The 26,611-nt window shown below is 50.4% G+C and overlaps 1 long non-coding RNA gene across 2 annotated transcripts; it reads right to left on the bottom strand.

Annotated features, from left to right (window-relative positions):
- Positions 1-709: 709 nt before the first annotated feature.
- Positions 710-23,913, bottom strand: LOC123615407 (uncharacterized). Of its 2 annotated transcripts, XR_006722972.2 has the most exons (3): positions 23,617-23,913; positions 5,848-6,590; positions 710-5,557 (listed from the first exon to the last, which is right to left on the bottom strand). It is a non-coding gene; the product is annotated as an uncharacterized LOC123615407 (long non-coding RNA). The 2 variants fall into 2 exon arrangements; XR_012504346.1 differs by having other exon boundaries at positions 710-6,590.
- Between the last annotated feature and the right edge of the window lie 2,698 nt (positions 23,914-26,611).

The following is a 26,611-nucleotide window of genomic DNA, read 5'->3' as shown; positions in this document are numbered from 1 at the left end:
TACGCTTCAGTTTCTGCCTCTGCGAACCGGGGCTGGTCTGCGGTCTCGGTGATGGAGTGGATGCAGTTGAAAGCCGGCGTCCCACAGACGCACAGTCACAGAGACAGTTACTATTCTCTTTCTGACTTTGATCCAGACTCTGATTTGCCCACTAACCCCGTCTCATCTGGCCTTTGCCTGAATGTGAATTTGTTCTTCTGATTCCCCTCCAGAGGGCCCCCGGCCTGACTTGTGCCCCATCCAGACCTGACACGTGGGGAGAGCCCAGTGATGAATGAATGAATGAATGAATGAAGGCTCTGAATGAATGAGTGAATGGGCAGCTCCTTTGAATGGAAGAAGTTCAAGGTGGATGAACCATCTCTCCAGCTCTAAGTATACCTGACCACTTAGGGTCTGCCTTCCTGAAATTGCCGAGACCGTGGAAGCTGTCATTCCTACCTCTCAGGGTTTTAATCTCCACAAGTGTGACAGGAGTGCAATTTAATCAAAAGAGAGCTTTCAGTCTGAGTCTCATGCGGAGCATGCAATCTAAAGGCTGCAAAATCAGGACAAACCAGACGAGCAGAACACGGAGTCGAGCAAAGCCTTTTGCTGTTGTTCACATTTCTCAACATGCAGACGTTTAAGTGAAAACAATTTCACAGGCCATGTGTGCATTTCAGTGCACATGCTTTCCTCTGCCCTGAGGCACCATTATTGTCATTACTGTAATAATAGCCTTTTAAAAAATTTTTATTGCAGTGTGGTTGATTTACAATGTCAGTTTCAGGTGTACAGCAGAGTGATTCAGTTATACATACACATACATATGTTTTTTATTTTCAGATTCTTTCCCATTATATGTTATTATAAGAAATTGAATACAGTTCCCTGTGCTGTACGGTAGGTCCTTTTTGTTTACCTGTTTTATAGACAGCAGTGTGTGTCTGCTAATCCCCAGCCCCTAATTTATCCCTCCCCATCCTTTCCCTTTTGGTAACTGTAGTTTGTTTTCTATGTTCATGAGTCTGTTTTTGGTTTGTAAATAGAATTTGTAACATTTTGTTTTTAGATTCAACATATAAGTGATATCATACGATATTTGCCTTTCTCTGTCTGACTGACTTTACTTAGAATGATTATCTCCAGGTCCATCCATGTTGCTGCAAATGGCAGGATTTCACTTTTTTTCATGGTTGAGTAGTATTCCATTATATAAATACACCACATCTTCTCTATCCAGTCCTCTGTCGATGGACAGTTCGGCTGTGAAGCATCACCTTAAGTGGGCGGATCCAGCCTCAGTCACACGGCCCCTCACGGTGCCCCTGGAGAGTCAGGACAGGCTGAGTCCAAACCCACCCTCTCTGAGTTTCTGGTTCCCTCCTTTGAAGTGAAGACAACAGCACATACCTCACGGGGCTGCTGAGAGGATAAGACCAGTTAATGCTTGTGAAGCACAGACGGCCCCCTGCCCACAGGGCGCCCTTGTGATGCAGGAAAGTGGGGCGAGAGGAGGGCTGTGCCCCAGGCCTCTGCCGAGCCCCTGGGATGTGCCCCGCCACGTGAGGGTCCTGGGCTTCACGCGGCTTCAAGAGCGAGCCACAGCTGAGTGAAGGTGGATTTATTCAGAGAGATACATGCTCCATAGAGTGCGGGCCATCTCATCTCACTCAGACGGCAAGAGAAAGGCCAGGAGGTGCTGGGTGGTTGGTTTTTATGGGCTGGGTGGCTTCATGTGCTAACAAGTGGCAGGGTTATTCCCGCTACCTTGGGGAAGGGGCGGGGATTGCCAGGACCTGGGCCACCGCCCACTTTTTGACCTTTTACGGGCAGCCTGGGAGCTGTCCTGGCACCTGTGGCAGGGCCATTTACCATGTTAATATATCACATGAGTGTGTAATGACGCTCAAGGCCGCTGGGAGCTGAGTCTCCCGCCATCTCAGGGCTGATGGCTGTGTGGGTCCTTGAATGGCTGCGCCCTGCCCCCTCCCTCCGGCCTCAGAGATGTGTGCTTTATTAAATAACGGTGCTAAGACTTTACTAAACCTGGAGCAACCATGAACACGACCACAAGTCTCCATTCGCGGCTTTGCTTCTCTGACACAGAAAACCACCCACAAAGAAACAGAGGCACTGCGGCCTTGAGCGCAGTGGAGACAAGCTGCTATGTGCAGACACTTCACGTGTGTTACCTCAAAATATCTTACAAAGGTTGCAGTTAAGGTTCTGAATATACACACAGCATACAGTTTACATAACCCACATCGTATCTGCTGCAACTTGTTGAATATAAAATTCTCCAGTTTTTGGAAAATACTTCCAGCCCACGACATGTAAACGTTACCTATTTAGGAAAATAAATTGCTTTATTAAAACCCTAAAAAATACACGAAGAAATGCGCACGCGCTAAACACAGCAATTCGGCAGGAGCGATGGGGAGGGGGCTTCTCGGGGACAGTCAGTGGAGGTGTCGCCAGAAGCAGCCCGGGTTCTTCTCCTTGGGGGCTGAGTGTCCCTGACCCGGAGCCCCCAGGAAGCGTGGTGGGAACCTCCTGGAGGCCAGGTCTGCCCTCTCACCCCCGCAGCTGCTCCGAGGTAAGGCTCACAGAACGTCCACGGAAAAAGGTGCCCAGGATCAGGGACACTCTGACTCGTCAGGTGAGGGCCCAGCCCTGAGATAAGGGCTCGCGGGCAAGGCCTGGAGTAGCCCCCGTCCCCCACATGCACGGATACCGGCTTCCCGGGGGAAGCAGACAGACAGCAAACAGCAGCACAAGCCCAAGCCAAGTGGACAGACAGACACCCTCGACTGGTCACCTTCACACGGCAGTTAGGAATCTGAATTATATATATTTTAAACTGTAACATAAACTCTATTTTCAAATATTTCACTGCATATCCAAATGTCAGGTTTTTTTTGTTTTTTTTTTTTGCACCAGGCATGCTCCACAGCATGAGACTCGTTTTTGGTGTCTGTGTGATGAGGTTTACCTGTCTCTGTTTTAATTCTGAAATGGCATTCTTTCTACATTGAAACTGGTCGCAGAGCCTGTGTGTTTTCTAATTTTCTGTGATGGGTGCTTGTTCTGAAGGAGAAAACGAAGGTTCCTTCAGGACCTCGTACGTGGTGAAGGGACTCCCAGATGCGAGAGCAAACTGGATTTGGGGTTGCGTCCCCACTCTCACGGGGGATTGAAATGCCTCCTCTCTGTTCTTGCGTTTGAAGAGGACTGTCCCCATCTCACCAGACGACCTCTACAGTAAGAAATACGGCCTGGCCGCTGTGATGGGAAACATTAAAGCTATGTCTCTACACAGAACACAAACTTGTGGTTGCTGGGGAGAGGGGGGTGGGAAGGGACAGACTGGGAGTTTGAGATTTGTAGACACTGACAGGCACATGCAGAACAGATAAACAGGATGACACTGTAGAGCACGGGGAACTGTATTCAATATCTTGTGGCAGCTCACAGTGAAAAAGAATGTGACAATGAACATACGCATGTTCGTGTATGACTGAAAACTTGTGCTCTGCACTGGAATTTGACACAAGATTGTAAACTGACTACAACTCAACAAGATAAAATTTTTAAAAATGCAAAAAGAAAAGAAAAGAAAAGATATGTCTTTACTCAGAGGGCTTTGAGAGTCTGTTCTGATGTCGCTGGTGGGAGAGTTTAACCATCACTGCCAGAGCCTGGATTCAGAGCAGACTCAGACCCCGGACTGAACAGGCCTGCGGGAACGCTATCACTCACACCAAAAATACAGGAGCCTCCGCCAGGCCAAGAACATTCTATTACTTCTGAGAAAGCCACAGAATCGAAGAAACTACACATCGTTTACAGGAAAGAAGTTCTGTCATTGCATTTACAAAAATTCCCAGGTAAACAGAGCTTCAGAAAGTCGCCCGTTTGTGGAGATGACGTGTCTTGAATTTGAACCACCTGGGACTGAAAACCCTTTGGGCCATTTCGTCTTTCTCCTGCCAGTCAGTCTTCTGGGACCAACAGGGGGAAGCCTTAGTGCTGATGGGTCGCCAGGCGCAGGCTCCCCCGAGAGTAAACAGGAAGAGACCCGGCTTTGCAGGAAACCCAGCGCTGAGCGCAGGGCAGGCCTCCTGCTGGAGACAGACCGGCTCTGGATCAAAGTTTAAAAAAAAAAGATGTTTATCTGACATAAACTCCAACCCTTCCAAACTCATTTTTATTTTTATTCATAGTTAAATAGCCTGGATGTTAGTTTAATTTTTAAAGTAATAAAAAGACCATTATTTTCTGATTTATGATTCTGGCAAGTGGTCCAATCTGAAGCATTCCAAATCCATTATTTATATAAAATGGTATTATTTGGCTTTTTTTTTATTTGAGACCAAGGAAATGTATCTTGGTTTTAAGGAACCCTTGGCTTGGTTTGGCAAAATGATGAAATAAATAATAAACATCTGTGAGGAAAAATAAAAACAAAAACAAAAATAAAAGATGAGGTGACTGGTGTCCCAGTCCCTCAGCTCAAGTTCATTCCACTCACGGCTTCTAAGAGCTGGAATGAAGCAGAGGTCTGACCCTGCTCTATTTACCCCTCTGAGCGAGTGCAGGACCTGGGGCGGGAAGACCGGGCTGTCCACGCTTGGCTGTCCCCCTGCCGTGTGTTCTGACCAAGTCACCTCCCTGGGGAGAAACAGAAAGCAGCAGACGCACGGTGCTGCGAGGAGGGACAGCCGCAGTGGGCGCGCTGTGAGGTGCAGAGCCCCTGCTGTTGTGGTCGTAGCTCTTTCTGTCCCGGCTGAACTACAGAGCAAAACCAGGACCGGCCATCGCTGTGGATCACGCTGAATTTTCCAAATGAGGGAGCGCTGGATGTCTGGATGCTGGGAGCTGTGAGCAGGGAAGCTTCATGTCGGTGCCTCGTGGATTTAGAATGAGAGCCTTTGGCAGCTTGGTTTAGGACAGGAGAAAACACATGTTTAACGAGAACCACCGGTAACGCGCCCGCGTCACCTGCTGGTGAGGCAGGACCATCGCGGTCTTTCTCGTGTCGGGACAAGGCAGACGGCAGGGGCCGGACCATTCGCCTTGCCAGGGTTTTAAACACAGACGTTCGGGATACCTCGGAGGTGAAGGGACGGGCTGTTATGAATTTAATCGCCGTCGCATGTGTGGAAACATGGTGCCACACAACGGCGCTGACCGAGACGGGGTGGAAGGGGACCAGGGGGCCGCTGGCCTCCCAGAGGGTCTGCGGGTCTTCACTCCTGCTCAGACCGTGCACCCTTGGAGCAAACACGCGAGGAGGCCACGTCGCTAAGCTTCATCTCGCTGAACGGCGAGCCCGAGATCTAACCCGACGGCTCCGCTCCAAAGGTCAGAATCGTTAAGACCCGGAGCTCAGAGGAAGCGTAAAGGCACGCACGCTCAAACCTGGCAAGTGCGAGTGAGGAGTCTGCTGCTCACGTTAGAGCACCAGAGCCCCGCTGTGCTGCCCGCGAGCAGGGAGCCAGTCCTCTTCCTTGAGTGAGTGATCACGGGAATCCAGGAGTGAGGGGGCGGGAGGGTGGGCGATGGGTCTCACCTGTGCAAGAAGAATTTACCTGACCGTCATCTGCGTTCAAAAATAAAGCTTGCGAGAGTGTTTATCTGAGTGGACCCGGGCAGGTCTGCAGCATTTCCCAGCAGGAGATGGGGGTCTGGGGGGCGGTGTCCGGGGGCTGTGCGTGGCTTTCGGGTCAGAGCGGAACGTGTCTGACCCGAAAGAGCCCAGGTGGCGTTTCCCCTTCACCCAGGTGTACAGGGAGGGAAAGGGACGCCCCAGGGTTGCTGTAAAGTATACACAAGACGGACCGCGGAAAACCCGTCTCTCACCTGCTCTTTCCAGCTGAAAACCTCTCCGGATGTCTGACCTCTCAGCAGTGCCAGGGCGGCCCGGCCCGGACTCTGGAGAGCAGCTCGCAGAACAGGGCCCAGACGCCCTCCGAGCTGCACATCCTGCTCCCTGGAGAGGGCTGCTGTGCGGGGGTGGGTCCCCAAACGCGTCGCCGGGCCAGCCCTGAGGCCCCACCTGGGTCCATCGGCCCGGCAGTCTGTTTCGTCAAGCCTCGTGGGTCACCCGGGGCTGTGGGGTTTGCTGACGCGAGCGGCAGGACGCAGACTGGTGAGGGCGAGGGTGCCGACCCGATGCCAGTGCAGCTGCGGAGGAGGAAGGGGGTCCCGTTTGGACGGTGCGCGCTTCACGAAGGGCAGAGCTCCCTTATCAGGAAGCCCGGGCCACCTGTTGTGGGGGTCACACAGCCCGCGAGGAGCTTCAACCCCCAGGACCTTAAAGCGGCACCCGGAAAGACGCCTGAGCACAAAACTGGGAAGTGCGACAGCAGATGGTAAACAGGAGGCTCTGCAAAGTGTCAAAGCGCCTGGAGACGAGTTTCTCCGGCTGAGTGGTGCTGCTTGCGCCTCCCCGAGCCGGCCGCGCCGAGCGAGTCCACGTGAAGAGGCTGCAGGCCGGCGACCCCCGCGGACAGGCCCTTGCGTGCCGGTGGCTGAGAGCAGCTGAGGTCTGTGTTCTCCCCGCTCCGCTGACGTTTCCATCAGGCAACGGGTCACTGTGGTAACTGCGGGGGAGGAGAATACAAACAAGTAAATGTTTACTGCGCTTCGGGTTTTACCTCCCCTGGACGCCGTCCTAAGAGGGCTCGGACGCTGCCCTCCCTGGGGAGGGAGCTGCCTCTCTGCCGCCGCCGCCCAGCGCTTTGCTGCTCATGTCCGGAGGACAAAGTTTATGCGAACAAAGGCGTGTCTGTGGCCCAGGCACGAAGTCTGAGCTCCCAGCAACGAAGCCCATGCCGAGCAGACTTTATGAGGAAGACAGCAAACTTTGCTAAGGCTTAACGTTTGTCTTACGAACCAGAAAACACGATTTTAAGCATTTAAACAATCTTTTTTTTAAATCGAGAGCTGTGAAGACTCATTTCACCGTGGGACAAGCTCATTATGAAGTGTGAGTGTCACTTCGATGTAAATTCACATCCGCGGTCAGTGGCTCGGGTGCAGCGTTACAAAACCTCCCGAGAAAACGCAGGACAGACCTCAGGACGTCGAGGCTGGATTGCACCTTCTGAAGGCGTGGGCGCATCCTTAAAGAGGACGTGTTGACTACGAGTCCGGTAGTGGCCCTGCTGCTGGCAGGTGGAGACGCGCTGAACTGAGACCGTCATTAGAAACAGCCACACGTGCAACTTCAAATTTTTCTAGCAGCCACATGTGGATGAAAAATGTTGCCTGTCGCATCAGTAAACAAACGGTGCTGTGTCCATCAAGCCAACAGCCACTCCCGCCACCCCCAACGGTGCCCCCGGGGGACTCAGTGTGGGCGAGAACAGGACGCTGGCCCCAGGGAGCTCAGGTGCACGAACCGAACGCAGCACCAGCCTTTTACATTTGAAGATGTTGACATTGAAACGGTAGCCACTTGCCGGCGCCAGTCCCACTGCCAGCGCTCGGTGGTCACCACCTGTGGCCAGAGGCTGTTGAATGGGACAACGCAGGGTTAGAGCAAGAGGATTTGGAGGGAAAGAACCATTTAGGAGGTTGCCTCGTGACCACAGAAGTAGCGACAGAGCTTGAACTGGGCAAACTGGAGAAGGAGAAGGGTCAGCACGAGACGGACCTCTGAGACCACTCAGGAGGCAGAATCAGCCCGGGGAGAGGGACGGCGGTGTGGGGGCGGACGTGGGGGCTGGCGGGGCAGGAACACCGCCTTCTCCCAGCGAGGGCTGTGCCTCCAGGAGCGGCTGGGAGACGGGAGGACGGTGTTTGCTGGACAGGAATGAAGTGGACGGTCCCGGCCCAATCCTTCCCCGCAGGACTGGCCCCCCAGAGGCGTGGGAGGAGCTCAGAGTTTCAGCATGTGGTGCTCAGAACGCGCCAGGCTCTTTCAGTCTTTGCTAAAGGAAGCCTGCCTTCCGAGGGGCAGGTCTGCTCTGGCACACGGAGAAGATTCGAGTTTCGAACCCAGGAATCCGGAACAGACCCTGACCCGGGGTCCTCTGACCTGAGCGCCCCCTCTGCTGAGGAAGCACCTGGGGAGGAAGTGGCCAGCGCCCGAGGGCCACCTCCCGACCCACAGCCTCGTCCCATGTTTGCCTTCACGTCTGCAGGGTCACCTGCCAGTGGCCGTAGGCATGTGAACAAAATCATGTAAGCAACCCGCTGCCGGGCAGCGCAGCCACCAGCCTCACACAGGCCGCCAACAAATGACAGCCGTGTGAATGGCAGGTCTCAGATGCACTGAGGGCGGCTCTGGAAAGTCCACGTGGTGGGGAGAGGACAGCTCAGTGGTGGAGCGTGTGCTTCGCACGCACCAGGTCCTGGGCTCCTTCCCCAGTGCCTCCAATAGACAAATAAACACAACTAATTACCACTCCCCGACCCAAATAAAAACAAAACAAAAATGTAAAAAACAAAAAACAGATGTGGGATTACTTTTGCAAGTGTAAAGGCTCTAAGAAGTGCAAGTTGTCATTAACTGGTACAGGAGGTCAGGGGTGCCTTTTGGGGGCTACGCAACAGAGAAACTCAGTTTTGAGTTTGGATTTTACAATGTCGCGTCCGCGGAATGGGAACTATCACCCTATGGAAAGAGTTTTCCTGTCAATTGTACTTTAATGAAATGGTAAAAATTAAAGATCTTTGAACCTCACAAGGAAAAGTTTCTTCAGATTTTTAGACACGGAGGTGAATCTCTGTCCTCTGTATGTGCTGCTGTTAGTAAGACACCGGGTGTGATTATCCGCAAACTCCCCGCTGAAGCTCCGAGCCGAGACGGACTACACTTCTAACCGACGGGGCCTCGCAGGAGTGAACACCCCGCTGGAGACACTGTGGACCAAGCTAACACAACAAAGCGCGACTTGTCCCCGAGGCCCCACAACTCTGCAAGACCAAGGACTCAGGAAAGCTTAGAAGTTCACGGGAAAGGCCTCAGGCCTTTGGCTGAGTGTGAGCTGGGAGAGTCGAGGATAATTAGACCGTCGCTGCCCTGAGAGGGCTGAATGCCCCGGGCCAGAGGCCGCGTCTGTGAGCGACGCCTGCGCCCGGTGAGGAGCCACGTGCCGGGACACGGGGTCCGGGGAGAGGCGTGTCGGGCAGGCGGCGTCGCTGTTCCCCGCTGTCCCAGAGCGGCTGCTGTCTGGGTCCCCACGTGGCAGAGGGCGAGGCAGGAAGGGACCACTGTCAGGGGCTTCCAGGCCAGTGGGGGGGGGGGGGCACGCTGCCTGCTAAACACAGCTGACGACTGTGGAGTGAGCAGGGCGCGTACCGGGACCCTCCCCCACCCAGCAAAACCGGGAGCCCACCCCCCGCTGGTGGGAGCCTGGCCTTCCGCCCCGCCTGGCAGCTGGGGCGCAGTGGCCCACTTTTCCAGCTGGAGAAGCTTCAGATGAAGCCACTGAAAGACAGAACTGAGCAAGTAAGAGCTGAGTTTCATAACATGACAGCAGAAACGTCTCAATTTCAACAGAAAAAGCGTGGTCGCTCCAGGAACAAAGAACAACCTGGATGAAAAAGTAAACCAACAGGTGCTAGAAGGTAAGATGCTGGAGGTGCCGAGTCCCTCTGACAAGGTCTGAGGCAGCCACCCTGACAGCGCTCGCTCGCAGGGCGACCGAATGTGCAGGAGACCAAGGGGCAGACAGGGACCCAGCAGAGGAGGCGCGTTACAGCGCTGAAGGCCCGCCTTGCGCAGGGGAGCCTCAGGTCAGCAGCCAAACGCCCCCCGAGACCAAAGGCCAGCGTAAACCTGGAGCAAGCAGAAGAGGGGGGAAAGTAATATAAAAGCAGGAGTGAAGGAAATTAAACACAGAAAACGTATGAAAAATCAGTGAGACAAAAACAGCAGTAACGCTGAGAAGCTTCCAGCAGGTTTCATAAACAGGGGAGAAAGCACAATGCTGCGGCCAGGAATGAAACAAAAAATTATTGCAGACGTCAAAAAACAACAAAGAAATGCTGCAAACGTCCCCATGGACACAGTTTAGACAACTTCCATAAAATGGACCAGTTCCCCAAAAAGAACAAAGGACCTCAGCTCCCCGAATGTGGAACAGCCCTGTCAAGCTAAGGAAGTCGAATTTATAATATTAACCCTCCCCAAAGGCAAGTCTCCAGGCCCAAATGCTTTCGGTGGAGAATTCTGTGAAACACTGAGGAATAACTGATCTCAGCGGCACACGACGCCTTCCTGGCGTTGGAAGGGGCGGGGACTCTTCCCGCCGCGTCCTGTGAACCTGCATCCCCGATGCTAAAACCAGACAAGGTAACACAAAACCGAAAACTACAGATCAGTGTCACTTGTAAATCGGATGCAGGCATTCATAGCACAGTGTTGGCAGTAAAATCCAGTGATAGACGCAAAGAATCACACAGTGTGACTTAATGGGGCTTATCCCGCGGAGGCAAGGCTGGTGTCTGAGTACCGCTGTGGTTCACCCCAGTGAGACCAAAACGGAGTTCCACGAGGAAATCAGTTGAGGTGGGAAAAAATCAGTTGTCCAAGATTCTGCCCTCGTTCGTGAAACATCTCCCAGAAATGTAAGAATAGACAGAACCCCCTCAACTTGGGCAAGAACATGAACAGAAAATCGACAGCAAGCATCGTGCTCGGTGGGGACGGATTTCCCTCCTAAGAGCAAGAAGAGGGCGTCTCTGTCATTATTTCATTGCTCTTATTCGAGGTATTACTGGAAGTTCTGGCAAGAAAAATTAATTAAACACGTAGATTGGAAAAGAAGAAGTGAAATGACCCCAGTTTGCAGACGCCTTCATTGTCCGTGTAGAAAATCCCTAAGGAGTCTAAAAAAAACACAAAAAAAGCAAAAATCCCCCCAAAACTCCTAGAACTAATACACAAATTCAGGAAGTACACAGGAAACACGTTAACCCCCAAAAAAGTCACTAGTATTTCTATAAACCAGCAATGAACATGTGAACATCAACATTTTCAATGCAATACATTTAAAGATTGATGAAAAAATGAAATACTTATGTGTAAGTCTAACAAAATGTTTAGGATTTGTGTCCTGAAAACCTCAAAGCTTATGGGAGAAATTAAAAAAAAAAATCAAAATAAATGGAGAGCCAGCCCTGATCAGAGGATGATGCAGTAAAGATGCCAATTCTTCCCAAACTGATAAACAAATTTATTGCAAACCCAATCAAAATTCGACAAGATTTTTCGTAGATGTAGACTAGATTGTTTTAAATGTATATGGAAAGGCAAAGGAATGAAAATCACTAAAACTTCTTTGAGAAAGAGGAATAAAGTGCAAGGAATTCATCTATGTGGATTGAGCATCGTGTAGCCGCCGTGGTCAGGGCTGGGTGCTACTGTCAGATGGAGACACACGGATCAGCAGAGCAGCACAGAGGATCCAGGAGACCCAGGGAAGGACTCCCACCTGGTTTTGCCACAAAGGATGGTACAATTGGACTCCAACAAATGAAGTAATTGGGCATCCAGACTCCCCCCCCAAAAAGAACTTTGACCTAAATTTCATACTTTATACAAAGATTAATTCAAAACAGATCATAGATTAAACGTACAGTATGCGACTGTAGGCTCTGGGGGAAAATCTCCAGGACCGCAGGCTAAGTAGAATTCGTAGACCAGATAACAAAAGTACAATCTATAAAAGGAAAAAACATGGCAAATCGGAGTAGAACAAAATTAAAATTTTTGCTCTGCTAAAACCCTGTTGAGAGGGTGGGAATAAAAACCACAGACTGGGAGAAACTGTTTGGAAACGACATATCCAGCAGAGAGCTCGTGTCTGGAGCTTACAAAACACTTTCAAAGCTCAGCAGTAAGGAACAACCCTGTGAGGAACAGGGCCGAGGCATGGAGAGGCCCTTCAGACGGCAAGTGAGCACATTTACCGGTGTGCGGCGCTCCTCCAGCCATGCACACGTCTCAGGACGGCTCGGACGAAAAACAGCGACCACACCAAGCGCCAGCAAGCACGTGGCGGAGCCGAGTCACTCGCACATCGTGGGCAGAATGTAAATGGTGCAGCCACGGTGGAAAAAGAGTTTGGCAATTTCTTTAGAAACAACGCAGGGAACTGCCACACAACTCACCAAAGGCACTCCTGGCGTTTGTCCCAGAGACATAAAGGCGCACGTTCACGCAGAAACCCATGCATGAACACGCACAGAACTTTCACTCCATAAGGCCAAAAGCCGGAAGCAAGCCAGGTACCCCACGCTGGGTGAACCCTTCTGCAAACCAGGGTCCGCCTTTGCCGCAGAGAGCAGTCCACAACGAGAACTCGATGCTCACGGATGGAACCACACGATGAGTCTCTAGAGAATTAACTGACTGAAGAAAAAGCCCATCCCAGGCGGTGACGTGCCGTATGATTCCACTCACATGAGATTTGATTGCACTTCGAATGACAGAACTGTAGACATGGGAAGCAGGTGACTGGTCTCCTGAGAGCTGGGAGGTGTGAAGGAAGTGTGTGAGGTTATAAGAGGGCCTCCTGCGGGACCCTTGGGATGACAGGGAGCCCTGCGTCTTGACTGTGCTGGGGTTAGTATCCTGGCTGACAGACTCTGCTGTAGTTTTGCAAGACGTGACTATCGGGGGAACTGGATAAACAGTGCAGAGATCTCTTTGCATTGTTTCTTACACGTTCCTGTGAATCTATAATTATCTCAAAATAAAAATCCTAATTTAATTTTAAAAAATTCTAGTAGTTTCTACCAGAATATAATCTATTTAGCAAGCTTACATATCCATTAGATACCTAAAAATCAGTGGTTTAAATTTTTACCTTTAAATTGGTTACACCTGATGATATTTTTAAAGGTAGTGAAAATACAAAATACTGCCACTGCCACCCCACCACTGGTAGTCAGCTTCATCACCACTACCATCGTTATCACCGTCACCACTACCACCAGCATCACCATCACCACCACCACATCATCATCATCACCATCATCATCCCAATCACTGTCATCACCATTGCTACCATTATCACCATCACCACCACCATCATCACCATTATCACCACCATCATCTCCATTATCACCATCACCACCATCATCACCACCACCATCATCTCCATTATCACCATCACTATTGTCAAAGGCAACTGCTAATTAGCCAAAAGCATTAAATATCCAAGTGACAGAATTGTCTGAAGTTGGGCTGGACATTTCTGATAAAAAATAAATTTCTTTACGTGGAAATATTTAGGCAGAGATTAAGAAACTGTCTTTCAGGCAAGTGTTTGAGGATATACATCCATACATGTAAACCCTGAAGCAGACACTCTGTCTGCATCCAGGGTTGCTTGATTATACAAGAGCAGTTATTAAGCCAAATGTTTGGTAAAGTGCAAAACAGGAAGCCTGAGAGAACGTGAGCAGAACATTCTGTCTGCTCAAGTGCACACACCTCTAGTGAGCGAGTGCCCCAGCCCCAGCCACCCTGCTGGGACACCCAGTGACGGGCAGATGGGAGCACCAAAGCTGGCAAGGGGTTGTCACTGCCATGCAGGCAATCCGGGGAAGAGAGTGCAGTGAACCCCGGGGCTGCCCCGGGCGCATCTGTGCTTAGCAGTGCGTGCAGGCTGACAAGGAGGACGGGCTGTCATGACTTCATCAGGGAGGCTGGACAGTACCCAGCCACCACCTCTCCATTCTCATTGCCAGCAGTGGTCGGTATCAAGCTGAGTATTTCAAAATAAGGCACAGGGGTCTACGCCTTTCAGTGAATAAAAGCAGGTTTTGCAGAAGTACTTATGACCACTAACCTCAACATTACTCTGGATTTTTTTCCTTCTAGAAATGTAACGTGTCCCCTCTCCTTGAGTGCAGGCTGGGCATGGGGACCTCTTCCTGAAGACCACAGCTTTGAGAGGGAGAAGGAGAGCGATTTGCAGGAGAGAAACACTACCTGAGCCAGGCGGTCAGGGTCACGGATCCGCAGGCACAGGTCATGGAGATGAGTGACACTGAAGGGGACTTTGCCCTCTGTCACCTTCATGCTCAGCTTCATCAGGGAAAAACCAGCTAAACCCCAGTGTGGGAATATTCTGCAGAAGTCCTGACCAGACCTCCTCAAAACTGTCAAACGCACAAAATACAAGGGAAGTCCAGGAAGCTGCTCCTGCCCGGAGGAGCCTAAAGAGATGCAGGGAGTGCCTGGGACGAGAGGGCACAGGCAAGGGAATTGGGGAAAACCGCGGAGATCCGAACCAACTGCAGACTGTGGTTCATACTGACGTGGCGACACTTGTCCTTGGACTGCGTCACGTGCACCACCTTAATGCAGCTGTTGGCAGCAGGGGAAGGGGGCGTAGAGCACATGGGACGCATCTGTGCTCCCCTGCGATTTCTGTATAAATCTAAAATTATCCTAAAAATAAATTTCGTTTAAAAAATTTAGTCTGAACGCCAGTGGTCAGTGTCCTAGGACAAGGGGGTGGGTGACGCTTCAGCTAATTATCCTGCACTTTTCACTTTTTGGGGACAAACGTTCTGCAGTTTCCTTTTCCATGTGCAAACACATCATTTGCCCACCCCACTGAGAAATCCTTGCTGTTCTAATTTGTATGAGAGAATTCAGTGCATCTACATGGAAGAATTTTACCTACGCGTCCATTTCTTTGTAGCGTAAGATAAAGTTGGGATGCATTGAATGAAATGCAGGAAATACAGGTGGGAAGGGTGTTTAAATATAACTTTTTTCCCCCAAATATGACTGCATATACAGCGCGTCAGGCGTTGTGCCCAGGTTTGGGTGTCTGCCAATCTGCCTGCGGGGCCCTCAAGGGCAGGCAGAGCGCCTAGGGCACTGGAGGCCGGGTCCCTGACAGTCGCAGCTCATACGACGCTGCTTTTCCCTTGAGAGCCCAGGCAGGTCGCCTAAGCCTCAGAGGCACAGGAAGAGAAGCTCAAACTCCTCTGCTCGCTGCTTTTGCAAAACCCAACCCGCTTGGCTAGAGTCAGGGAATTTTTTCCAGTTCCCAGATTTCCACTTCAGTTTAAAGGAACAACGGTAACAGACAGTCATGTATACACAACTTACTCACTCACACTCACATACAACACTTGCAGCAAAACCAGGAGGAGAGAGCAGGGTTCGGACTCAGATGCCGCGGCGTGCACACGCGTGGGCGCACGCGCACACACACACACAGCATTATTTACTGGACAAACGGACGAGATGCATGGTGGGGGCTGGGACTCAGGAAGGCAGAAATTAGCCATTTAACTATGATAAGCACATTGCTCTCTGTTTGGCCAAAGATGTACCCAAATGACCACTAAGAGCGCAGTCACGCTTTGCTGGGCACGTGCTGTATCTGTATTAAATTTCCTTTACGCTAAAGAAAGGAAACCATGGCTTGTTTCCAAGTGATGCCCTGTCTGGCCCCCCGTCCACCGAGCGGGAACGAAGCCCGCACAGCTCTGTCTGAGCGTGCGCCCCGACCCGCGGAAACAGCCTGCAGTGATTCCCTGCGGAAGTTAGAGGAGGCTGTGAACGTGACCTTTGATTGACTGCATATGTAACCTCCGGATAGTCCATTTTTCCCTCTGCAAATAATGCCCGGCAGCGGAGCGAGTTTTGAGGGTGTCCAAGAAGCCATATGTCCGCAACGATTCTGTCTCCTGATGAGAGAAGCAGCGACAAGAGCTGATTGAGGGAAAACACGATGTTCCTTTTGGACGGCCCAGCAGACGGTTCTCCTGAGCGTGCGTTTCATTGTCACTGTTACTGCTAGTCCGTCACCACCCTGCTTCTTCTGGCTAAGCTGGAGGCCACGTCCCCCCTACTTCTGAGTCGACCCGCTGGAGCAAACACGCCTGTTTCGAGCGCCACGTGGTGGGCCTGCTTCAGAGGGGTTCGCATTATTAACCGTGTTTGCACACCACTGGTATCAGTCTTGGTTTCCTGTAAAATTAAGGTTTTACCCTCTCCTTTGCAGGAGCTTCTCAGTGAACAACTCCAGTTTGCCTCTGCTACCTCATTACCCAGCCCTCACCCTGCAGGCAGGCTGGGGTTGTTTTCCATTTTCTGTAAAGACATTTGAGTCTCTTGCAAGCAAGAGAGAGGGGCTGACTCCAGGGCGTCTGTGGTCAAATCGCTTGTTCCTTCCTCTCTATTAATTCATCACAAATTGTTTCTAGTTCATTCGAGGCATGTGGAATTGTTGAATGGTCATTATGTGTTCTATTTGAGAAAAGCAGTGACCAGGAATTAAGTGTCTCTGGTTCCCAGTGACCTTGGGTTCAGTCTCCGCTTGCCTCTTTCACTCGTGCTGAAGAGCTGCATAAACCACGGGACGTGGGAAATCTGCAGACGTCCACACGGGGCATCACTCTGGGCTAGTCCACTCTCACGTCTTCCCGTTCACCTTCCTGAAGCCTTCTTCCCACTCTTTGTCTGCACCCTTTGCTGGGCGTTCCTAGTGTAAGGGGGAAGGGACGAGAGTGGTTCCCAGGTCCCCCAACAGGGATGAGTCCGCACGCGGAAGCGGCTGGGGGAGGACGGAGTCCCAGAGGACCTGTGGGGTGCTGCGGCCTGCTAACGGGATGGCAACGTGCGGGAAGGCCAGAGGCGCCCTCGGGGAGCTGACGGAGCCCGAGAGCTCCCAGCGGGGTCCTGTGTCCTCCAGCAATGGGGCTGCTGAACGGAAGGGGTGAAGCCAGGGCTCAGGTGGGCGAGTGAAGCCCGAGTTCGGGGAAGACACAGAGTAACCCTCAGTGAAGGCCTGGTTGGCTCTTGCCGTGGGTTTCCAGACGGATACGTGATGTGACAATTAACAGAGGGTGAAAATCCTAGAAAATGAAAGCATCTCAAAAAATGAAAAACTGTGGGTTTTCAAGACCGATAATTCAAGATTTCTGCAATTGCAAACAAGGAGGAATGTATATAGAAGAGAGAAGTGAGCAGGTATTTGGTATTTCTTAAAAAAAAAGTGTCCTGAGCTCTAAGCTGGGGCTTCACTAAGGTAACCATGTGGGCTTAGAGATGATCCCACTCCCCGTGTGTATTTGGGGCTGCTTCACCCCCCCCCAGAGGCAGGTCAGTTTAGAGAGCTAGAAGCCCCGGGTTCAGGACTCGCTCATTCCAGTGGATGCAGACGGCAAGTGGTCTGTTACTTATCTGCTTTAAACAGTGATGTATTAACAGAAAATTTGAGTTCCAGTAAGGCCAGCAGGTCAGAGGATGTGCCACTCACAGTTCCTAGGGCGAGGGACCACCACGTCGGGTGGAGGGCACACAGGACAGCACCAGGCTCAGCAGGGGGAGACGGAGGGGGAAAGGTGGGCAGGACCCTTTCCTGTGGCTTCTGCCAGAAGAAGGGTGAGCAGGCTGCTGATTGGCTTGTTTGAATGATCTCAGTGGCCCTGGGGCAGGGGGGTTGCCCCTGGCTGTCTGGTACCTGCCCGGGGGTGATGAGAACAGGAGGATGGTGACCCTGTCCCTCTGGGGTCAGCAAGGTCCCGAGATGTCAAAGCATCAGAAACACAGAAAATAGAAGACCTGGTTAGTTTCCCTCTGCCCTGACTCAGCCCCCTGCAGAAACAGAGACCCCGAGGACTGGGGCGTCGCATGAGTGCAGTCAGCTCCGATCCCCACAGTCCCCCAGGCGACCCTCTCCTCACCCCACATGCAGATTGGGATTTGTTTGTAAAGCCCTCAGCTGGTTTAACCTTTTCCAGCACGTGTGTAGCACAGGAACACACACACACACACACACAGATTCTGCCCCACAAGCTTCTGAATTAAGACTCATCCAACCACGTCTTGGCCACATATCCTGTAAATCTTGTCAGACCAAGAACTTTGGAATCTGATACCTACCAGGTTTCAGCCAGAAGTTCCATTTTAACATCTTGTTACACTTATTTGAGGGTCGTTTTTTGCTTCCTCGTAAAACACCGAGAATGATGTTTGGCCCAAGTTGCTGGGTCTGTGAGGACCGAGCGGGCTGCGCTGTCCCTTGGTAACACTGCTGTTAGTGCTATTAAGATTACTGCTATTTGTCGAGGGGCTCTGGATGAGCCAGCGCACATCTGCAGGGCTCAGAGCTCCTGGCACAGCGCCAGTCAGTGCAGCGGCTACAGAGAAGAAAGCCCCGTTTGCAAGGCTGTATCTTAAAGATTAGATCTGTGGGTCTCCCCCTCCCCCTCAGGTGACGCGATTTTCCTCGGAGGTAACCCATCCGTCACAAATGTCTCTGCGTCTTTGAAGTGTCTATTTTTCTGTTTTTGACTATATTTGCCTTGCTTTAAGAGAACATATGCTCAGGAAGGAAAACCTACACTTTATGCAACTAAGAAAAAAAATGTGTTTCTAGAGTTTCACTTTCCAAGTCGATAATATTGATGCCAGTTCTTTACAGGTTTTGACACACTGCTCATCACGATTAGCTTTGTCATTACTGTTTATTAATTTGTATTCAACAGGAGAATCCCCGCACATCCAGAAATAAGCACGCTCTTCCTGGAGACCACAGCTAAGCACAGGCTGGCGGTGGAAGGCAGGCACTGGTTCTCGGTGTCGCTTGACTGGTGAGCAGCTCGGGGACACAGTGCCCGCCCCGCGGAGCCGTCGTGCACCAGCTCGCCCTGTGCACTTTGTCGGGGTGTGTGGCTGAGCCCCCCTCGGGGGCCTCTGTGACTTGTGGAACCTACACACCGGCTGCCCGAGCGGCTGACTCCAGGCACAGCACCGGGCAGAAGAGTGGATTCCTGGGAACCCTTGGGAAGCAAGGAAGGCCCAGCAGAAATGACACTTGATTACGTGTTAGAAGCCAAAGATGCGTGTGCGAATTGAACCCAAGAACGGAATGAGCTAGCTGTGCCTGGAGGACTGGACAGCCGGCCAGTTCCTGCACCTCGGTCCGAGTCCTGGGCAGAACCCGGCAGAACCGTGCCACGCCTCGCTCCGCTCCTGCCGGTCTGTGGGAGACGCTGGGCGGCCGGGCCAGGATTTCCACGAGATGCAGTGGCAAAGTGGGCTGTATTTGCAGGCGCGGGCTCCCCACGCGGGTGGTTCCAGCTTGTCCAGGCCGTGGCGGACGTCAGGTGGGGCTGGCGAGAGGCGCGCGCTGTCCCCGGTGTCTGCGGAGCTCGCGGGCGGGGGAGATCTGCTCTCTGACTCTGAGTGCCTTCAGAGGATCCGTTTTTAAGACGTGGCAAAAAAAGATTTAGTATCTCATGAGAATAACTCCTGAACAACTGAATTTTCCAAACACAGGCTGATACACGGGCCCTGATCGCTCGTCGTCACCGGCGGGGCGGGGTGGGGGGCGGGGGGCAATTTGTGCAGAAACAATGAATGCCATTTCGAAAAGTGAAGGAAGAGAAACTAGACAGGCCGACCTACGAACTCAAGGGCTTTTCAGTCCTCGGCTCCTAAACTCGGCGAGTGACATCCTACATAAACGTGCTGTGTCTCTGCCAGCGACCACGAAGACCCGGGGGCCCGGCGGCCCCTCTACTCGCGGCTCGCGGATGGAGAGGGCGAGCGGGCCGCAGGTTCCCGGGGCCGGGCGCGCACGCTCGGCCGGTGAAGCACCCCCGCCCGCACTTGCCCCTCAGGAACTGGGGCGCCGAGGCCAACCCGCGCGAGGGGAGGCTGGGGCCCCGTGGGAAGGCGCTCGCCGCTGCGAGTCACCTTTTCTTTTCTAGAACTCTCGTAAAAGCGCTGGGTTCACTTAACGCCTGAAAACGGTCCAGCCTTTCAGCAGAGCGCTCCGTGGGCTGGGCTGGCTTCCCGCAGCCAGAAGGGATCCCAAAGCAGCGTCCAGCGCAGGGGGCTTCTAGTTCGCTCCAAGCACCCCTTCTGGAGGGGGTCCCCCAGAGGCCCGTAAGGTGGCGCCCCCGGGGCCGAAGGGGCAGGGCCCGCAGGCGCCCTCCCGCCGCTCAGAGCAGCTCCGGCGCACCTGCGCGCACCTGCGTGCGCGTGCATTCATTGCTCTGCAGATGTCCACCAAGTGCATCTCCGTCCTGGGCCCAGAGGAACAGCGAGTGAATGAGAGCGAGGTCCTCGCTTCCCTCGGGGGCTCGCAGCGCAGGGGGGTGACTGCAGGCGTGGCCAGTGCTGTGAGGCCGAGACGCGGGGACTGAGCAACCATTGAGCAGCCGGCTCCTCCGCCGTGGACAGGGACGGACACACGTCCACCCACAGGCCGGTCTGCGCTCTCTCTCTGTATCTATCATCTACCTGTCTACCTCGCTATAGTCCGTCTATCTGTCTCTCTCTCTCTGCATCTTTCTACACCGTCTGAGAAGATACTGCTCTGGCCTCACATCTTTTCTCCCCGTGTGTGGCCCTGTTTCTGTCCAGAAGAAACCCACTCTAAACAGAGACACAAATAGATTAAAAGTAAGTGTATGGAGAAAAATGCACCAGTTAACACTAACCAAAGGAAAGCAGGAGTAGCTTTACCAGTTTCTGACAAAGTGAGGAAAGTTACCGGGGATTGAAAAGGGTGTCTGCCATGGTAAAGGGGGCAATTTTCCGAAATCACTAAAGTGCACGGACCTAATGACATGGTGTCAAAGTACCTGGACGAAAACTGACAGAACCACCAAGAGAAGCGGACGGGCCACCATCACAGCTGGAGGCTGCAGGACCCTGTAAAATGGAAATGTGAAGACAACGCTGTAAACTGACTACATGCTAGTGAAAAAGACATATTTAGAACTGAAACTTAAAAAAAAAAAAAAAGATGAAGCAGACAGAAAACCAGTGAGAACAGAGCTGAACTCAACACCACATCAATCACCTGGATAAGACTGACATCTGCAGACAGAATTCGTATTTCTCTCGAGGTCACCTGGAGCAGCCACCGAGACAGACAGCATTCTGGGCCATGAAGCGTCTTGACAGAGCTCAGAGAACAGAGAGTCTGCGACGTCTGCCCTCAGACCGCCTCCGACTTCCCTGCTTCTTTGCGTGACAAGTGGTTTTGGACTGAAATACGCATATTTGGGGCATTATGTTCTGAGACTTACGATGACTATTTTAAAGGAAAGAGAAAGACGTGTAAAATAAATGAAAAGAGGAGGAACTGCAGCAAAAATGTTGATTTACGAAATAGGGTACAATGCGAATTCCACAACTGAAAACCAGTATCTGAGGCTAAGGACTCATGAGTTTATGAGTTGAACAGAAGACTGGCTGCAGATAAATGGAGGGGTGGTAACGTAGACATCACACTGACAGAAAACACGCAAACAGAAATACGTATATACAGAGAGAAGGGATTAAGAAAAGAATCACGCAGCAGAATAGAATTATGTAGACCACAGTCAAGAGGGGTAACATTCCTGTGATCGATGAAGACTACAGGGAGAATGAGATACAATTAATAGTTTTAAAACCTGGCGAAGAATTCCCCCAAACTGATGACACGTTTGAGAAGCTTAATGTGCCCAAACAAGATACAGGAAAGAAGCGTACACCAAAGTCAAATTATTGAAAAGAAAAGCAAGAGAAAAGGGGTAAAGTAACTGGAGGGGGAAAAAAAGGACACATTATTTTAAAATGTATAACAATCAACCTTAAGCTGACTTCTCAGAACAGTGGGACAGGAAACATGTGGGTAAGTACCAACGAAGACTTAACTGGGCAGCATGAATATGGCGTTCCAGAAGTTTACACCGGCACTAGTTGACTCTGGTGCCAACGTAAGGCAAAACTGGGGACGAGGTCAAGGACTGGCAGAAGTCTGAGGTTCTAGGAGGACCAGAAAGCGGTCACCGTTTCTGCATCACGCACACCTAAGATGACAGCACAGGGTGACGGCGAGGGCACGACTGCAGCAGCAGCCAAATTCAGCGCAAAAGCTCCACATACGGCCCCAAACAAAACCCCAGCAGACACGTTTTTACTAGAAACCCTCATCCTGATTCTAAAAGCGCACACCAAAAATAAAGGCGGAATTTTCGAGGGAATACTGAGTGGAAGAGTGGGCGTGCCGTTCACACCCACTGCAGTTCTGCAGTGACGAAGACAGCGCGGCACCACAGCGAGTGCGGACACCGACCAAGGAGGGTCTGTGTCACATTGCAACGCAGAATTAAAAGCCCACGCTGGAGACCTAATTGAGTAGAGTTAAAACTGTGGAAAATTCGGTCAGCAGGTGGTGACGACATTTCTGAAAACCTCTGCTCAACCTCAAGGGTGAGAACAGACGTTAAAATACAAGTGAATTTAACACATGGTTGACAGAACAAAAAAAGACGGGAAGTGTAAGCAGAAACCCTGAGAAAGAATGAAAAGAAAAATGCCGAAAATAATGAAACATCGAACAGAAATGAAGAATGTCTCTATTGGTCTCATCAACAGCTCATGTGCAGCTAAGGAAGGGACGAGCGAGCTTGCAGATCTGTTAATAGAAATTTCCAAAATCGAGAGTCAAAGGGGAAAGAACGAGGAACAAGGAGCAGAGAGGGCAACGTGTGAGGCAGGTTCCAAAGGTGTGGTGTGTGCCTCCTGGGAGTGTCAGAGGGAGGAAAGAGGGAGCAATGGGGGGAAATGAAGTGATGCTGGCTGAGGAGTTTTTAAAATAATGGCACACAAAACCACAGACCCAGGGAGCGCGGAAGATACCAGGCAGGAAAGACATCCACAGGCACAGCCTTTTCACTGGCATAATCGGATTCAAACTTCAGAAACACACGAGTCAAAGTCTTAATAGAAGCTTTCAAGTATTTTGACTCTAGTAAAATGAAAATATAAATGATCAAAACGTGTGGGATAGAGTAAAAGCCGTGCTCAGAGGGGAACTTACAGCACTGAATGCATGTATAGAAAAGAAAAAAGATCTCGGAGCAAACCCGTGGTCTGCGAGGTACTCAAAAGTGAAACGACACAAATAGTTATTTTAGTTTCTGTCAAAAATGTCTTAGAATCACAAAAACCACCCAGTAGTTGCCAGAAGAAGAAATCATGCATGTAAAACATTTTCTGTGTATTAAGACAGAACAGATTACCCTAGTTTCATTGTCATTTTAATAAAATGAAAAATAATTTCATTTTCATGAGGAATTAAAGAGAAACAAGCAGAACCAAGGACAGAATGAAGCAAGGGAGCTACTCAGAAAAATAAATGCCAGTAGCAAGGCAAGGTTCACACCCCAGCAGACTTGTGTTCCTATTCCCCAGAGTAGTGAAATCATAAACGTAGAGAAACCGAGCACCTGGGACTGATCTCACATGAACCCAGGTAAGACCCTGGGCTTGGGCCGGCTGCCTTCGGCACCACGCGAGGGAAGGAGGGCAGAGAGCGGCTTATTTCTGGGTGGGGTTGGAAGCCCAGGTTTCCTCCTTGCCTTCTTCCAGCTTCCCTGAGATACACTTGAGCTGCAGCTCTGCAGAAGCCCGAGGTTTGCAGAGCAATGACTCAACTTACACACGCCATGAGACAGTCGCCACAATACATGCCGCAAACACTGTCATCTCACGTACACACCACATTAAAGAAACAGATTTAGGACTGGTTTTCGCATGTGATGAAAACTCCTCGGACCTGCCTAACCTGCATTCACCATGTGCAGCAGTGTCGTCTTCTTCGAGCTGCACGTGACATTCGCCCAGGACTTACTTACCTTGTAATGGGAGTTTGTCCGTCCTGGCCGCCTTCACCCAGTTCTCCCTGCCCGTACCACACATCTGGTCTCTCTTTCAGTTTGTTTGTTTCTGAAGTATAACTGGCCGACACGATGTTTGTTCCTGGTCCACAACATGGTGACTCAGTTTTTCTAAACATTTCAGAATGATCACCCTGATAAGTCTGCCATCCTCTGTCTCCACACAGAGATTTACCGACTGTCTTCCCCGAGCTGTACGCTTCATCCCTGTGACTCACGTACTTTGTAACTGGAAGTTCGAACCTCCGAAACTCTCTCACCTACTTCTCTCCTCCCCCGCCCCTGCCCCCGGCAGCCACCTGTTTGTTCTCTGTATCTAGGACTCTGTTTCTGTTTGGTTATGTTTGCTTGCTTTGTATTTTGGATTCCGCCTACAAGTGAAACCATACAGTATTTGCCTTTCCCTGACTAATGTCACTTAGCGTAATGCCCTCTACAGCCGTCCGTGTTGTCGCAAATGGCAAGATCTCATTCTGTTTCATGACTCAGTAACGTTTCATTATATACAGTTATATATTCCAAATACATCTATAATTATCTTTACTGGATGTATATAATAGTCTTTATCCAGTCATTTACAAATGGACATTTAGGTTGCTTCCATGTCTTGGCTTCTATACAGAAATCTTTTTGAACTAATGCTTTTACTTTGTGTTGGTGAATGTCCAGAAGGGGAACCCTAGACTGTATGGTAGTTCTGTTTTTAATTTTGAGGGGAATCACCATACTGTTTTCCATAGTGACTATATCCATTTACGTTCCCACCAACAGAGCACGAGGGTTCCCTTTTCTGCACGTCCTCGCCAACACTTGTTGCTTGTCTTTTTGATAATAGCCATTCTGACAGGTGTGCGGTGGCATCTCATTGTGGACTTGATTGCACTTCCCTGATGATGAGTGATGCCTGTTGGCCATCTGCGTGTCTTCTTTGGAAAATTGTCTGTTTAAGGCCTCTGCCCATTTTTTTATTGAAGAATGTCTGATTTTCAGTACTGCGTTAGTTTCAGATGTGCAGCAAAGTGATTCAGTACTTCTGTAGGTTGCACTCCACTTACAGCTGTTGTGAAATACTGGCTTTACTCCCTGTGCTGTGATCATCCTTGTATTTTATTTATTTTATACATAATAGTTTGTACTTCTTAACCCCCAGCCCTGTCTTGTCCCTTCTCCCAGACCTCTCTACATGGGTAACCACTAGTTTGTTTGCTGTGTCTGTGAGTCTGTTTCTGTTTTGTAAATAAGTTCATTTGTGCCTTTTTTTTTAGATTCCACGTATGAGTGATATCAAATGGTATTTTCCTTTGTCTGACTTACTTCACTTAGAATGATGATCTCCAGGTCCATCCATGTTGCTGCAAATGGCATTATTTCATCCCTTTTCATGGCTGAGTAGTATTCCATTGTATAAATACACCACAGCTTCTTTAGCCAGTCATCTGTCAATGGACATTTAGGCTGCTTCCCTGTCTTGGCTGTTGTAAACTGTGCTGCTGTGAACATTGGGGTGCAGGTGTCTTTTCAGATCAGTGTTTTCATTTTCTTCAGGTACATCCTTGGTAGTGAAATTTCTAGGTCATGTAGTAGTTCTGTTGTTAGTTTCTTGAGGAGCCTCCATGCTGTTTCTGTAGTGGCTGCACTAATTTTTATTCCCACAAGCAGAATACGAGCTTTCCTTTTCTCTACATCCAAGTCAGTGTCTGTTAGTTGTTATTTTTTTGGCTCTGCTCATTTTAAATTAGGTATTTAGGGTTTTTTTTTTTTCTTGTTGAGTTGAGTTGAGTTGTGTGGGTTCTTTGTGTATTTCAAGCATTGACCCCCTCACCAGATACATCATTTGCAAATGTCTTCTCCCAGTCAGTAAGCTGCTTCTTCATTTTGTAGAGAGATTCCTTTGCCGTGCAAAAGCTTTTTAGCTTGATGTAATCCCATTCGTTTATTTTTGCGTTTGTTTCCTTTGCTGGAGAGTGTACACCCCCCTCCGAAATATTAAGACTAATGTCCAAGAGCATGCTGCCTAGGTTTTCTTCTAGAAGTTTTATGGTTTCAGGGTTTACACTGAAGTCTTTAATCTATTTTTGAGCTTTTTTTTTTAATGGTGAGAGGAAATAGCCCAGTTTGATCCTTTTGCTGGTAGCTGTCCAGTTTTCCCAGTAGCATTTAATGAAGAGGCCATCTTTTCCCCATTGTATATGCTTGCATCTTTTGTCGCAAATTAATTGCCCATGTAAGTGTGGGTTCATTTCTGGGCTCTCTATTTTGCTGCATTAGCGTCTTGGTGCACATGAGTGTGGGGACGCATGGCGACGCTGGGGCTGTCGTCCACCACATTCGCAGCCCAGATCTGAGCTCAGGCCACCGCTGAGCATCTGGGCTCCATCTTCAGAAACCTTCACAACACAGTCCAGTTGCTGTCTTAAAATAATTCTGTGATCATCTCCAGTGACAATGGCCCAAGGCGTCTCAGGACCTTTACGGGGGATTTGAAAGCAATCACTGCCGAAAGTGTCAGAAAACGCCAAGGAAACCAGTAACTCACGGGGAGAACTGCCAAGCAAGTCTGGCTGTTGGAGTCTCACAGACTTCAAAGGGCCTTCTAGCTTATGACTAAAGGTACCGAGGGAAAGATTGGACGGGACTGAAGTTTATTTTATGTTTTTCCTTTGGTTGTTGTTTGTTGTTGTTTTAATTACACTTATCTTTCCAGAGCAGCTTTATGGAAAATCGAAATTTCCAGGAAGTTTGAAATTAGGTCAGGGAAAAAAAAATATTGGACATTTTGTTAGAAAAGTTCACCGCCCAGCAACCTCCTGTAAAAGCGTGTGAAGAGTAGGTTTGTGTGCTGACGGGTGTGGGCATGTCGGAAGGGAAGGGTCCCACACTGCCCCTCTTCTCCAGCCTCTGGAGACCAGGAACCTCAGTTTCCCCTTCTGGGTGAGGTACGTGGTAACAAGTT

The sequence above is a fragment of the Camelus bactrianus genome, chromosome 36, assembly GCF_048773025.1.
Source record: "Camelus bactrianus isolate YW-2024 breed Bactrian camel chromosome 36, ASM4877302v1, whole genome shotgun sequence".
Classification (NCBI taxonomy): Eukaryota; Metazoa; Chordata; class Mammalia; order Artiodactyla; family Camelidae; genus Camelus; species Camelus bactrianus.
This window is presented reverse-complemented; position numbering and strand designations above follow the sequence as displayed.